Genomic DNA, 12,519 nt, shown 5'->3' on the forward strand with positions numbered 1-12,519 from the left:
TAAGATATGCTAAACACAACTCACATACAAAGATAGACCAAGTGAACACATATGCATGTGTCATGATAAATTATGATTGATTGAGAACATATATAAATACATTATTATGAGAATGATGTCTCAATACATAAAAATAAAGTACAAGTTCATGAAAACTTATGAAAACCAAAATCTTATTCATGGAAAAGCATAAAGTATCAGTTTAACAAAGAATAAGATGATTGAGCAAATACATGATTCAAATGACAAACATGCTCAAGTCACAAAAAAATCTCTAAGCAAAGAGGTTAGACAAAGATGTTCACTAAAAAGAATATTTTGTATCAATGTGAATAATGGACACATCTTTCTTGTATACATGATTAAAAAAAACTTTGTCGAAACATTTATATGTTTTATCCATAAAGATCAAGGATTAGTATGCTTTGGATGAATATATAAAAGATCAATATACTCATTTTCGACAAAAATAAGAAAAACTTGTTTCAACTTATATGAATACCCGGTGAACATGATATAAAGTAAAAAGATCAATAAATCCGGGGGGTTGCTAAAACATAACCCTCTTATATGTAAATTCAAAACAAAGTATATATCTAAAAAGTGTTTGATCAATAGAAGAAATCTTCTTTATAAAACTTGATCGAACCACATAAGGAATACATTATAAACTACAAATAGATGATCCAGGAGCTCAAACACATAAATATCATCATAAGAGTGTTTTATAATTATCTCATAAACACAAACACATTATTCAAACTTAAAAAATTGAAAACAAGGTATACTAACAAAAATAATGTTTTAGTATAGAAAAATAATCTTGAAATTTTTTTTATCAATTCATAAAGGATGAAACATAAAGTCTATGAATAGAGAATCGTGAAAAATATGAATGATAACTTTTCAAATCAAATACCAAATATAAAATTGTTTTCAATTTGTTTATAAAACTTAAATTAAAAATCGTCTTTAAGAACATGAAAAACTAAAAAAGTTAAAAATTTTATTCTTAAAGAAGTAAACATGTTTTGGTACCCGATTACTCTTGGTACCTAAGAGTCTAGGGACATGACCCTTGTCATTAAAGCTTAAAGTCCTAGGGTTATGATCCCTTTTGGGCGTATTTTTTATACGGATCCGGTCATAGCAATAATTATGCAAATAACACATTCGATTGCGATAAGTGCAATGAAGAGGATGCATTTGTTTATGTTGACCATGTGGATGTGCACGTGGAACATTTGCAAACAAAGGTGAATTATTTGAAGCTTTTTGCAAATGCGAAATACTTTTAAACATGGGACTATTTGGAACATTTTGCAACATAGAAGCTTTTTGCAAATCATAATAAAATTTTACAATATGTCCAAATCTACCACAAACATTACAATTAAAACACATATGGTATTTTAGAATCATTTGACAAAAGAGAATTCCTTTTTAAATCAAAATAATACTTGGCCAAATGACCAAAACGATCACAAAATTCACACTTATACACATGAGCATGTTTATGACTATTACTATGTATGTGTACATGTGTATGAGATGGGGAAGCTTGATGGGATGCACAAACATGATTAGGCTTGTTAAGCTTTTGTGCATTATAACAAAATTTAGCAATATGTCCTTTACGACTGCAAATTGAACAATTGTACATTTTGTTATACTTGTGTGCATAGTGAATAGGTTTCTTAAAAATATTTTTGTGGGACTTTGCACACAAGTCCATAAGCTTGTTGTTATTAACAATGCAAGCTTTTAATGTTGAATCTAAAGTGGATATTCTATTTCTAACTTGATTCAACTCATCCTTTTTCACATAAGCATTGTTATTTGAAGTAGAACATGCATGATCAATTTTGAAAGAAGTAAACTCTTTTCTAATATTCTCAACTTCTAATATAGAATCACATTTAGCATGAAACAAATTTTCCAATTTTAATTTTTCATTGCATTCTTTAAGATTTACATTTTTATTTGCAATGAGATCAAACTTAGTGGCTAGTGTTTCATGAGAGGATTTTAATTCGGCATGCTTGCTTTTCATATTAATATAGCAACGTTGCAATTTCTTATAATCATGTATCAATAATTCATAACCATGTGTGAGTTCATCAATAGTAAGATCATTTTCGTTATGGGACTCGCATACCTCACTAGGACTATCGCCTAGCGGCCGTGTGCACGAAGAAGCTCCATGTGAACTTGAAGAGGGAACCGCCAAAGATCGTCGGATCACCTCCAAGTTTACTTGATGTGCTTCAAATAATTTCCAAATTGTATAAGCACTATCAAAATGAGTATGTTCGTTAGAAATACATGGATCTAAAGCATTATGCATAAATTCTAACACTAACTTGTTCATTGTAAACATTTTCTTATCATGTTTGCTCCACTTGGATTTCTCCGAAGTGGGCACAATATAAGCATTGTCAATAACCTCCCATAAATCTATATTTTTAGATTCAACAAAAATTTTGAATCTACAACACTATTGTTCATAAGGAAAGTTACTATATCTAGGAGCAATATTTATATCATAGCTTACACCGAACATATCTGTAATATATGAGCAAGCGAATTAAATAATATCAAAACAAGATTAGCAACAATATTAAAGTTTGGACCGTTAACTCAAGACAGTTAAACCTTAAATCAAGAGCACCAAGCTCTGATATTAATTGAAAGTACCCTAGAGGGGGGTAAATAGGGTTATTGCTAATATTATTAGATATTAATGCCACTTAAAAGTTATTAACAAATATATCCTAACAATCTTGATATTCAATTTGATATATGTAAGGATATATGAACAAGAGTAAATAAACACAAGTGATGGTGCACAAAAGACAAACGCAAACAAAAGATATGATCATGAAGTTCGGTCCCCACGACCTACGTCTCCGCTCTTCACCTCGAGGAGATCTCCACTATCATAACCATATTTTCTATGCTTACCCGAAAAACGTTTACACCTCACAATACGGTTTTCTAGTTTACCGAAAACTTTATAACTTACACACTTGAAAATACACTTCACACCATCTAAGTGTTGGCCTAGCCCGTGTCACCTTCCTCAAGTGTTCGGAATTACCATATCTCACTAGGCTTTACTATCGACCCCACTCCTCTTAGAAATGACCCCGTCTCTCACCACACACTTCTCTCGGTGTACGAGTGTAATACAATGTGCAACTCACAATAAAGCTCAATTATAATAAAATATTCTCTAATTGGATGAGAACTCAATGTAAGCTCAATCTCAGAAATCACAAACCCACAACCTAATATATGATGTATGAAATCCTATAAGCTTAAATAGGGTGTGTGTGTGTGTGTGATAAAATGAGTGTAAATAAAACCTAACTCAATTAGCAGACTAGCAAATAATAATAATATGAAAATCAATAATAAATTGCTAGAGAAAAGAGTTAGAAAAACTTTTCTATAAACACAATATAGGATGAAGAAGATTGAGGATGAATTCCTCAATTTTAAGAGCAAGCCACCTTTTTGTAAACTCAAACTTAAACACTTAAACACTCTTTTAAACACTTTTAAACTCTTGTTAAAACCCTCTTGAATGGTTGTTCTGATGAGAACAATAGGGATTTATATAGGAAGAAAAACCAAATCACAAAACCCAATGAAAATCAGCAAAAACGTTAAAATACTCAAGGCTAGAAAAATAGTCGTTATGGCTTATTAGTCGACTGACGGAAATCATCAGTCGACTGATGAACTGACCGTTGTAGGTGTCAGAAAGCTCATCAGTCGACTGACTATCTTTATCAGTCGACTGTTGGATCATCAGTCGACTGGTCAGTCGATCAAAATAGAATAGAAACTTTTAAAGATTACAGGCACATTCTTCGGTCGACTAATCAGTTGACTAATGTTATCAGCCTGAAACGATTTTTGAATATGAGTTTTGAGGCTCTATTAAAAATAGTAAATAAATTCTAAAAAATGCAAAACTTTAGGAAAAATTTATAATCATGAATATGAACATGTTGGAAAAAGAATTTTTCAAATTGCTCTTATCATTTGTGAAAACTCAGAAATATTCAAAAGTGCTAAAATACATGTTTTTCAAATATGTTTTTTTTGCCATTTTATGTTAAATCATGTTCTGAAAACTTGTGTAATCTTTTTATGGACATAATAAAAGATGTTAACATAGTTTGTATAGTCCAAAACATATTTGAATGTAGTTTGCATAAAAACACCTATTTTCATGAAAATTCACAAATGTAATGTGTGTGTATATTTGAGCTTATAGAATTAACACACATTATATAATCCTATACTAAGTATACCAGAAAAGAATCTTCTGAAGCTTAGATTTGGATTGATTGACTTGATATGCATAGCTTCAATATATCTTGTTTAGCTCGATTTCCTGTATATACTAAACAACACAAAACAAAATACTAAAAACAATATTAGTTGTAAATTATTTATAAAATCATTATCAAAACAAGAGGACCCAATAGGCGAACCCTTTGAGAAGGCATTGGGAGATGCATTAGCAGTTCGAGACCGTAGTCCAAACCGTCACCAAGTCAACCGCTCGAAATCAAAGAACAGAGGTGCCTTTAAGAGTGTTGGTAGAAATCAATGTCGGTATTGTATAGAAGGACATTGGAAGATTGATTGCCCAAAGTGGAAGGATAAAGCCGGGAAGAACAAGGGAAAAACTGTACAAGTTTCAAAAGTGAATGTTACAAAAGGTGTTGGCGAACATTCAGATTCAGATTCTCCGGGCTATTTGTGCTCTACACTATCGTCGATTTGCTATGTTGATTCTACGGAGTGGATGTTGGATTCGGGAGCCACATATCATATTTGCTCTAGGATGGATTGGTTCTCCAGCTTTGAGGAGCTGAAAAGAGAGGATGTCGTGCTTATGAGAAATGACCACATATACGTTATTGGTGGTATTGTTTCAGCAGATCAGGATGCATGACGGGTGTGGTGAGGGAGTTGAAAGAAGTGAGGTTTGTGCTGCAGTTAATGAAGAACATCATTTCTCTTGGTACTTTGGAGATAGCTGGTTATCGAATGACCTTAGAGGATGCTACCGTGAAGGTCACGAATGGTTCTATGATGGTGATGTGAGGTGTCAGGGAAAACAATCTATACTACTTGAATGGCAAGACAATTATAGGGGGTCTGGCAGCTTCTATCACTACAGAGGAGGACACTACCACCCTATGGTACATGAGATTAGGACACACAGGTGATAAGTTTCTACAGTCATTGGCAAAATAGGAGCTATTGAAAGGTGCTAAGACCTGTAAGATAGAGTTATGTGAGCATTGTGTACTTGGAAAAAAGACTAGATTAAAGTTTGACACCGTTATTCACAACACCCAAGGTATATTGGATTACATTCACACAGATATTTGGGGCCCTTCTAAGAAAACATCACTTGGTGGGGCTAACTATTTTGTCACTTCCATTGATGACTATTTTAGGAGGAATTAGGTATACCCTATGAAGCATAAACATGAGGTCCTGGATATTTTTGTGGAGTGGAAGAAGAAAGTGGAGCTGCAGACAAGTAAAAAGGTGAAGACTCTACGTTCAGATAACGGTGGAGAGTATAAGAGTGATCCATTTTTATAGTTTTGTCAGGATCACGACATTAAGCGATACTTCACAGTTCGAGAGGCACCACAACAGAATGAGGTGGCTGAGAGATTGAACCGTACATTGCTGGAAAAGGTACGATGTATGATGACACAGAGTGGATTGCCTAGATCCTTTTGGACCGAGGTGTTGGTTTATATGAGCCATCTCATTAATAGGTTGTCGTGTACTATGATACAGGGGAAGACTCCTTTGGAGCATTGGTCTGGTTCGGTAGCTAGTGACTATGAGTCGCTTCGGATATTTGGGTGTCCTGCTTATTATTATGTTAGTGATGGTAAATTAAATCCGAGGGAGAGGAAGGTAGTTTTTGTGAGATTTTGAGATGAAGTTAAAAGCTTCAAGTTATAGAATCCACAGGACAAGAAGATAGTTATTAGCAGAGATGTCATATTTGATGAGGCGTACATGATGAAGCCTCAAGTTTCAGCAAGTGGAGGAAGACCAAATTCGAGAGATATGCAGCAGGTGGAGGATGATATGACTCTACCCACTCCAGATAGTATTATATCCATTAAGGCTCCTACAGAGGTGACACTGGGAGGAGATGGGATGACAGTCGGGAAGATAGAGGATACAGTGGATTGTGAGACTCACGAGCAGGGTCATGTTTAGGAGTCTATTACAGTGAATAGACCTAGAAGGGTGATTCAGTGACCAGCTAGGTATAATGATGTCATGGTCTCATATACATTATCAGTGGAGGTCATTGATGATATAGTTTCATCCACATTCAGGGAGGCAGAGTCTAGCCCTGATTCGATCAAGTAGAGGGAAGCTATGGATGAGGATATGCGGTCTCTTCAGAAGAACGACACTTGGGAACTTGCAAGGCTACCCGAGGGGAAGAAAACTATTGGTTGTAAGTGAGTATATACGAAGAAAGGTGGATCTTCTATTGGGGATATTTGGTACAAAGCCAGATTGGTTACCAAGGGATATGTACAACTTGAGCGTGTTGATTACAATGATGTACTTTCACCCGTTGTGAAACATTCGTCGATTCAGATTTTATTAGCATTGGTGGCACAACTGGATTTGGATTTGGTCCAGATAGATGTAAAGACAGACTTTCTACACGAAGATTTAGATGAAGAGATCTACATAACACAACCATTGGGATTCAAAGCTGTAAGAAAAGAAGATTTGGTGTGCAAGCTGTAAGAAAAGAAGATTTGGTGAAACGTTTCTTTATGGATTGAAGCAATCGCCGTAACAGTGGTACAAGAGATTCGACAGCTTCATGATTGGTCATGGGTACACGAGGAGCCCATATGACCCATGTGTTTACATGCACAAGCTACAGGATGGTGAGAACATATATTTGCTTTTATATGTTGATGATATGCTTATTGCTTTCAGGAATTCTTCGTATATTCGAAAGTTGAAAGAGGAGCTGTCATCCGAGTTTGAGATGAAGGATCTTGGAAAAGCAAAGAAGATATTAGGTATGGAGATCGAGAGAGACATGGTAAAGGAGAGATTGGAGATTACACGGAGGAGTTACTTACAGAAGATGTTGAAGAAATTTAGCTTTGATGTCAATGCAAAAGCAGTTAGCACTCCATTGGCTCCCCACTTCAAGCTTTCAGCTAATATGTTACCTATTTTAGTTGAGGACAGAGATTATATGTCAAAGGTTCTATATGCCAGTGCAGTGGGTAGCTTGATGTATGTGATGGTATGTACGAGGCCATATTTGTCACAGGCCGTGAGTATGGTATCGAGGTACATGCACGACCCCGGGAAGAGTTATTGAGAGGTCATGAAGTGGATTCTACGGTATGTTAAAGGCACCATGGATGTTGGATTGATTTTCCAGAAGAGTGAGAAGAATGGGCATGATTGTATTAGTTACGTGGATTCAGACTATACGGGGGATCTTGACAAGCACATGTCTACTTCAGGATATGTGTTTACATTGGTAGGAGTACCGGTTTGTTGGAGATGTACACTTCAGTCTACAGTTTCTCTCTCTACTACAGAGGCGGAGTATATGGCAGTGACTGAAGCTGTTAAGAAGGCTTTGTGGTTGCGTGGACTGTTGGAAGACTTGGGGATTGCACAGGAGACCCTTCGGGTATATTGTGATAGCATATCGGCTATCTATTTGGCGAAGAACCAGGTTTATCATGCACGCACAAAGCATATAGATGTTAGATTCCACTTTGTTCGTGATGTATTGGATGATGGAGGCGTCATATTAGAGAAGATTCACACAAAGGACAACCCTGTAGATATGTTGACCAAAGTTATTTCAGATATGAAATTTGGTCATTGTTTGAAGCTATTGAACATTTTTCAATGTTAAGGGCCTTTGGAGGCCATTTGGGTGAACTACGTTCGGCTTGATTCCTTAGGTAAGAGGATACGTAGGCAGTCATGTTTGATGCAGCTAGTTGAATTTATTGATTTTCATGTGGGAGATTGTTTGAGCTCTCGTTTGGGTTCCCGACTTGTGTGGATTGAGTCCGTTGAAGTGGGTTGTTTACACTTCATCTTAGACGTAACAAGTGGGACATGTGGATGATTTGGTGTCGGCTCAGTTTTGGAAGAAACGTTCGCCGAGGTGGAGAATTGTGGAAATGGTGAGCACAGCGACAAAGACCGTAGGAAATGACGAAAGAACAGTTTTGGGTACTGTACGGTCGACTGCGTGTGGCGCGGCGGTCGACCGCAAACATGCACGAGGCTGAGTTCTGTTTTGTATCAGGTCGCGGTCGACTACGCGTGGCGCGACGGTCGTCCGCCAAAAGTCCAGAGACTCTGGAAAGTTTTTGTCGTTTTCACGCGGGTCGGGTCTGAGTTGAGCTGTTGGTTTTCTAACCTGTTTCGTTTTGAGTTGATATATAAGCCTAATCCTAATTAATTAGGAAAAAGCAAGGACATTTCTTGAGCAGTTTTGAGAGAGGGTTGCCTATTGTGGGAGATTTGTGAGAGATCTAGATAGCTTTATTTGAGGGTTTTTGGTGAGATTTGTAACTCTATTTGTATTCTCTTGATTTCTAATAGTAAGAACTCCCCCTCCTTGCCCCGTGGACGTAGGTAACTTACCGAACCACGTAAAATTCGTTTATTTTGCTATGGTATTGTGTTTGGCTTTTTGGTTGTGATTTATCTCGTTCTCGTTCGTGTGGTTTCGAGCTTCCGACGCGTACAACAGAAATTTTATCAGATTGGTATTAATTTTGTTATTAATAATACTATAATGTTGCAATTGAAAGAAAGAAAAAAATATCATATTGAGCAAGATATCAAACTAAAAATGCCAATTTGATAACACTACTAGTAAATGCCCAGATAAACATGTAAATTAGTAAATATACTAAGTGATTATACTGTACTGATAGACATGTAAATATACTCATATCGAGTAACTGATGTCCCACAAAATAGGACTACCTAACACAAAAGCTTTTGTGTTTGGTCCACATGTACCTAAGTACCTTGCATGAGTTTTTTTTTTTTTCCTTTTGGGTCTGTACAAAAGTTTCTTTACCTAATCCCTCAATCTGCTTGCATGGCGTCCCGATATTATATCTTCAATTAATTGTTCACTGGCATAAGGTACATATGTGACAGTATGGAGTTACATTAGTAGAAAAGATTTAAATACAGATAGATTATATTGCAGACGGAGTAAAAGCCCCAACTGACTAGTAGAAAAGGTCCTAACATTTTTTTTGAGTAATTTTGTAGACAAAATAGACAATACCTACAATTTATAAATATACATATAAGGAAACAATACTTATGAGGTGATGGCTCATTTTGCTAAGAATCTATTTGGATTTGCCCCTATTGAAGGGAAGTTAAGTAAACATAGAACAAGTTAAGCTAGGGGAAGTTAAGGTAATTTACAAAATTTGTTTGACAATCAGTAAGGAGAACCAAGGGGATTTATTTCATCTCGTTTAGAAAGTTTCACAAAGTGAAGGGAAGATGAGAGAATATATGTACATTTATAAAAATAACCTTACATGTTATTTCACTCCTTGGGAAATCATCTTGATGAGGGTGAAGTTATCTTTTAGTAATTTCTCTTTTTGAAGAGTATCATTCCCCTCCATTACACCACAATTTGAGGGCGAACAAAATCTCAAGTTTCCTCCTTCCATTACCTTTAACTCCCCCTTCATTATATATAAAAAATGAATTCCCAAACAAGTTAATGTGCCCCCTCCCCTTAACCCCAATCCAAACAAGCTGTACATGAGCTACCAAGATATAATTATGCGATGAGACCCACCTTGCTAGTGACGTCAAAAACGTGGACCTCGTAACTTCCTTTCTTGGTGGCTCATTTAGCAAAATGAGCCACCACATCATACCCATTATTCCCTATTTCTTTTTTTAAAATATAGCACATAGCAACTATTGGATCGACTTTTTAGGGGTTATGCTGTGTTTTTTCAGCTATCTAATTAACTAAAAAATAGGGATCTACAAGGATGTGACCTCTTATTCATATTCTGTTTGGGATGGGGAACATGGCTTCATACTAGCTAGGCCTTAGGCCAAATAGTACAAATGTTGTTTTGCCTAATAATTATAAATTGAAAATAGTATGCCTAGAAATGGATCACTTTTTGGCCTTTTGAGCCAATGCTCAAGCTCCAACCACTACGCCACTGGCCGGTGTTCCTCTTATTCATATTATTGACGCACTAAAGTTGATATTGATATCATTATATTAATTTTAGTTGTAAATATAGAGTTGAAAACGAGTATATTATAGGGGGTTTTAAAATCAAGATTCAAATTCAGCAAACATAAAATTAGGGTGAGATAGAATTAGACATTGATATTTTCGAATATGATTGAAATTTGGGAGGAAAAATGGGTGCAACTCTCAAAAGAATTTTGTATATTCCACCCAAAAAAAAGAATCCTATGCACATCAAATTATATAATGTTAAACGGCTAAAATACAAACTGAAGTTTCAGGGAAAAAAAATTAAGAGTTCATTTTTTTTTCCACTTAAACATGTATAGGAATGTAAGATTCCTCGTATAGTTATACATGTTTTGTGATACAAAAAGACTGTAATTATTCTTGTATATTTGGTATACATTCAAGTATTTATCTTTGTATCAGAATGAGTCAAATAGCTTATCTATTCATTCGCGAATATAGATCAAATAAGGACAAGAGAAGATTTTTTTTTTTTTTTTGTTGTAGACAAGAGAAGATTTCTAGTGCTTCAGAGAATAATAGTCAATTCACTGTATATTCGTCTCTGGCGCCCTTTAAATTAATTCAAAATGTTAAGATTACCGGGTCATGATTAGGAGATACGGCCAATTGAACTACATTATTTAAACAAAGTGCCATTGTCAAGCAGGTTAAGATAGAGACACTTCGTTTATACTCTTAATTAAATTAAACCTCTAGTCTAACACAGGATTAGAGATTGCGCTTAGGACATCCTAAACAAGAGCAAGATACATACTACAGCTTCCATTTGTTGACATGAGAATATAATATTTGGGATTACTTAATCCTTTATTAGGGTTTTATGTCGATGATGGTGATGTTTTTTTAGAGCAGGCAGAAAGGTTGTATGCGGGTCTAGGGTTTGGTAGATTAGTTGGAGGAACCATTGTTTGCTTGTGATAGATGGCCTGTAATCAATAGTTTATTCTCTTATCCCTTTTAAGGCATGTGTGTTTTAATTTTGTTTCATAAATTGAAGAAATTTTTGATATAAACCCATTCATTTTTTTTTTAAATCTACCAACTCCTGATTTATTTACAAATATCGATCCACTTCGTGGCAACATCAACATCGTGGCCACGAAGTGGGCCGATTATTTTTAAACGCGTTGCTAAATAGTCGGGGTTGCCAACCCCGACTATTTTGGACGTCCTGGGTAATTTACAAGTTAAATTAGTCGAGGTTAGAGATCCCAACTAATTTAGCACAATTTCTAATTGGTCGGGGTTGGGAACCCCGACTAATTCGAAAGCCTTAGTTCGAAATGGTCGGGTTTCCCAACCCCAACCATTTAACATAGACTTTTGCTAAGTTTCAAAAGAGTTGAGAATTGGTTAAGGCAAAATAGTTGGGTTGGGAACCCCGACTATTTCGTGCACGTTGTGCATAAAATAGTTGGGGTTCCCAACCCCGACTATTTTGCAAAGATCTTCCAGCCCACATTCAGCTAGAAAATCATACTCCTATTAATAAATATCAATCCACCAAATCTTGGTACACATTTATCAATCCACAATGCAATCACAAACACAAATAACACACATACCAATCCATAATCGCAAACATTCATTTTGCTTACTAAAAATCCATAATCAATCGGATACATACCATGCAATTCACTTACTAATAATCCATACACAATCGGATACGTAATATTCAGTTTCAAACGCAAACATCCTATCAAGTATATCAAAACTTAAAAAATATCGAAACTTCACAAATATTTACAACTCTCTTTCCTCTCCCCTCTCCCTCTCCCTCTCCATCTTCTTCCTCTCCCCCTTCCCCGTTCACCTTCGACGTGAGCTCGGATGAGATCCTCGTCTGGTTGTGTGTGAAGTTGGGAGTGCATGACATCCTCATCGACTCGAACCTGCTGTGAACATCCGGCTTGAGCTTGTTGTGAGCCGTCAGCTTCATCATGTGCACGACTTGAGCATGCTCCCGTGTCTCCTCGGAACTGTCGAGGCGCATACCCTATGAGGCATTGCTTCATCATCTTCACTCACAAATTGCATGCTAGCAATTAGTGCACTATCTTCATCTTCACCTTCAGAGGTGTTGCTTCTTTCATCCTCTTCAACTGTTTCCCTTCTTAACGGCCTCATATTTTTATAAAGGACTTCATTGTTCATGACAT

The sequence above is a fragment of the Asparagus officinalis genome, chromosome 1, assembly GCF_001876935.1.
Source record: "Asparagus officinalis chromosome 1, Aspof.V1, whole genome shotgun sequence".
NCBI lineage: Eukaryota > Viridiplantae > Streptophyta > Magnoliopsida > Asparagales > Asparagaceae > Asparagus > Asparagus officinalis.